Here is a 4,311-nt window from a genome sequence, read left to right on the forward strand (position 1 = left end):
TTCAAATCAGACTAAAACACACTGTTAGAGGTTGCAGTCTAACATTTTTTTAGAAAAAAATAAGTCAGTGTAAATTAAGTAAAGTTAATGAAAATAGTATGATCACTTGACGGTCTCAAAATCCTTTATATGAATTGAAACATAATTTTGTCATTTTACCAGATAGGTTGTGAGCTTGCATATCGGATATTAAAGAAGTTACAGAAGCTTTTTCCCCCTCTTTTGTTTATAACATGGCAAGTTTTAAGTGTGTAACAGTAATGTCTCATTTTATTTTTCCTTTTAGAGGTATTCAATAGGTCTTAAAAGTCCTTTCACTTTAGAAATGTGCAGATACCCTGTATACACTATATATACTGTATGTTGGTTTGTTTACTGTTGAGTGAGAAAACAATGTTGCACATTAAACAAAAAATCATCATTTGGGGACCCCCTGGGGGTCCCGACCCACAGTTTGAAAACCACTACATTAAGTATAACCAATCTACACTGACTGACAGAGGGCTCTGTAGTAATATCAAAAAGATAACAGGGCATACTGTATAATGATTGTCTGCAGCAGGCTTATTAAAGAAATGCAATGAGAGGAACACAATGGATTGATTGATCACATCATTCTTACACATGCTTTATCTAGAAGGGAAAATCTGTTATCAATTGAAGAAAGCTAATTTTTCAACTGAATATCATCATCAGTATTCTTAACATGTCTACCATGTCTTACACAGCTCTGCTGTATTGCCATTGTTCCAATAAAGCCTTATCCCTGGATAGAGAGGTTGTGTGAACGTGGTTTGAACTTTGTGTAGGAGGGTCATTGTGTCAGACTCAGAAACACTGTAGAAGGACAGAGTACCTGCCTTGTGGTCCAGGTACACCCCCACTCTGGAGGAGAGAGGCCCTGACACGTTAGTCTCAACACTGTTGTGAATGAAACTGTAGTTTTTATCAATGCACTGTAAACACCAGGATTTATCATTGGATCCAAAGAGGGTTTGTCTGCTGACGTCTTTATAACTGACTGCTATACCAACCCCTGTACCACTCCACTCTACTTCCCAGTAACAACGTTCAGACAGACCCTCTGTACACAACACCTGACAGTTGCACGTAGTAAATCTCTCTGCATGATGAGGGTAAGGTTGTTGTTGTCGTGTAAAAGTCATCTTCCTCTTCTCCTCTGACAGGGAGAGACGTGTGTTTATTGTGTTCATGTCCAGAGACAGAGGAGAGGAATCTGTGAGAACACACGACAAAAGAGAATTCAAACCTCATGAACCTTATTGTGTTTAGAGTTAGTCTCTCAGATCAAACTCATTAGAGCTTTAAATAACAACATATCAGAATGAAACTTCAACGTTCAGAACCTGCATCAACGTGGACTCACATTGTAAAAAGTCCTTTCTGGTCTGAGGCTCCGCTGGATGTAAAACATCAACTGGAGACACAAGAAAACAGTAAAGGTCATCATGACATTGTAAAGGATTTCTATGTCCACACAAAGGGTCAAATCCAATAGACTTTACTGCTGACTTCGGGCATGTAAAACATACAGCGTGAGCCCACAGGAGGTCACAACATACGGCTGACGTAAAAGACAACAACAGACCTGCTTTATGGCAGTGTCGTAACGAAGCTCTCTTAAAAGCACAATCACATATATAGCATATATGACAGACATCATACTGAAGAATGGATTAAACTGAAGTTCCAAGGGTTTTGTCAAAAGGTTCAAGCTATTATAGCTTGATAGTAATTGCTATTATATAGTGTTTGTTCAGTAACAGCTGTCTCTCCAGCTCTTCAGTAAAACAGAAAATACATTTTCAGGTGGGTTACAAATTTCATCCAATCAATATTTGAAGAAAGAAAGAAAGAAAGAAAGAAAGAAAGAAAGAAAGAAAGAAAGAAAGAAAGAAAGAAAAAAAGAAAGAAAGAAAGACAGAAACTCTTGGTTCTTAGTTGTCATGTTTCTGTAGAACTTTGTGGGGAATAATTCAGTCACAACATAAGAATTGGTGGCCTGGATTCTTTACTGTCACTGTTCTTTACTGTCATTCTGGGTACTTTAGTGCAGTGGTTCCCCAAGGGGTTCCAGGGGATCCCCAGCTAAATGTGTTAATATAGCCTTAAAATTAGTTAAACCAACCAAAATCCTATATACATCAGCTATTTGAAAATAGCCGTTCTACAAGTTCACAACACATCGAACGAATCACAACACGTTGTGAGCTTGTAGATCTGCTCATTACAAAAAAATCTTAGGAGAATTGACATTTTGCACACTTTTGCCTCCCATACTACAGGCTTTAGTAGCCTTCCCAGACATACTTCCACCTGTACAAACTGTTTCAACACTTAGAAATGTACTGTACAGTATAGGGGCCGGTTAAAACACAATAAAGACATTTAAATCTAACCCTAACCTCTCCTTTGAGAAATATTATTTCTTAGATTCTTCAATGTTTCTGTCCAATCTGACAGACAGCCAACCTGTGTACCATCAGTCTGCTCCAGTTCAAATATCTCCAGTTGCCTTCTGACTTCATCAATCCATGTTTACTATGATGGCTGGTTAGAAAAACAAGAAACACATTTAAATCTCACCTCTCTTTGATATCTCTGGCCAAGTTGTCTTCAGGATGTTGTCTAGTTGGTCTCTCAGACCACTGGAACTGGAGAGAGACTGGAAACTCTGGAGAGAGACAAGTAAACCAGTATAGACAGGGATGGAAGAACATTAAACCAAGAGATCACAATTTGTGGAGGTGAGCTGATGTCGCTGTTGTTCAACCAGTGCACGCACACGCACACACGCACACACACACACACACACACACACACACACACACACACACACACACACACACACACACACACACACAATTTAATTTGTCTCTAATTCTCATACAAATAATTGTGATTAACAATGTGATTGTGTTTTTGGCATTGAATATATCAATACAAATATACCTTTCTGTTCCATTATACAAACACAAATTGTACAGGGCAGATATTGAATAATTTTACACTTTCAAAATATTAAATAGACAATCTACAAGCTCAGAAGCTGATCTTGTAGATCTGCTATTTTTGGGCGGTGTAGCCGCCCTTAAAAGTGGGGTTGGGACACCTCATCAGTATTAGATTCCTGCACTGTGATTGGCCCACTTTTCTGTACTGACTCTATTGGCTGACTCTATTCAGCACTGTGATTGGCTAGCGAGACACATGATGACATTAATAACCTATAAATAGGATTATGCACTTCCATAAAATCCATTTTTTTTAACACTTTACCTGCCAATCACGAGTATAACCGTTGATGAAAAATACACCCGTTTACTGCCATCCACGAGTATAATCGTTGGTATTTTTTTTTTTTCAATTTATCCACACAGAACCAGAGATATCACGATCCAAAGATTTCTAGCTCCATTCACTCCTTGGTTAACTTATTACTTTAAAATCCTGTATCTCGGCTCCTGTGTAAAAAAAATGTAAACACTGGCACTGGGGGAAGTCAAATAAAAAAAACCCTCTGGCAGGGAATGGTGAGCTTCCATCACTATGATGACCACTGTGATGACCACACCGCCCACTTCAGACTGGGTGTGATTTTTGAAATGTATTTACAATTATGACAATTATAGAAAATAATTGTGATTATCTCAAATAATTGTGATTAGGCAATTATGTAATAATTGTGACAGGCCTAATTCTGACATTGTTATTCTGGTCTGTACAACTACTGTATTCTAGAACTATATTAGTATTAGTAACTACCAGCATTAATAATGTCATGTTATGTAATATACTATGATGTAATAATAAAATGACATGATGGAATGAGATGAAAGAGATGAAATATGAAGACGATTTCTCCTAAATGAGTCAAAACCAAACAGTAAAATGCCATGTGTGGAACCTGAATGAAAGTGATGATGTCATCAGTGTTGGACAGCTCCTCCAGGTCATGTCTCCTCTCCAGCTGCTCCAAGTGGTCCTCCAGCTGCCTCAGGAGAGCCTCAGAGCTCTGCTTCACACACACACACACACACACACACACACACACACACACACACACACACACACACACACACACACACACACACACACACGCACACACACACACACACACACACACACACACACGCAGAGTATGTTGTTAAAATGTTTCAAAAACAATCCATAATGTTGTTCACATTTCTTTTGAAAATAGCAGATCTATAGACAGATCTGCTATTTTCAAATCATCAAAGATCAAAACCATCCCAACCACAGACTGTTTGAGATGTTGCCGCATGGAAA

General features: G+C 38.3%; 1 long non-coding RNA gene across 1 annotated transcript; it reads right to left on the reverse strand.

Moving 5' to 3' along the window:
* Positions 1 to 937: 937 nt before the first annotated feature.
* On the reverse strand, positions 938 to 2,669 carry LOC308101752. The gene is made up of 3 exons (XR_013934554.1): positions 2,608 to 2,669; positions 1,388 to 1,438; positions 938 to 1,237 (listed from the first exon to the last, which is right to left on the reverse strand). It is a non-coding gene; the product is annotated as an uncharacterized lncRNA (long non-coding RNA).
* Between the last annotated feature and the right edge of the window lie 1,642 nt (positions 2,670 to 4,311).

This window comes from Gymnoscopelus braueri (genome assembly GCF_963280865.1).
Source record: "Gymnoscopelus braueri genome assembly, chromosome: 15".
NCBI lineage: Eukaryota > Metazoa > Chordata > Actinopteri > Myctophiformes > Myctophidae > Gymnoscopelus > Gymnoscopelus braueri.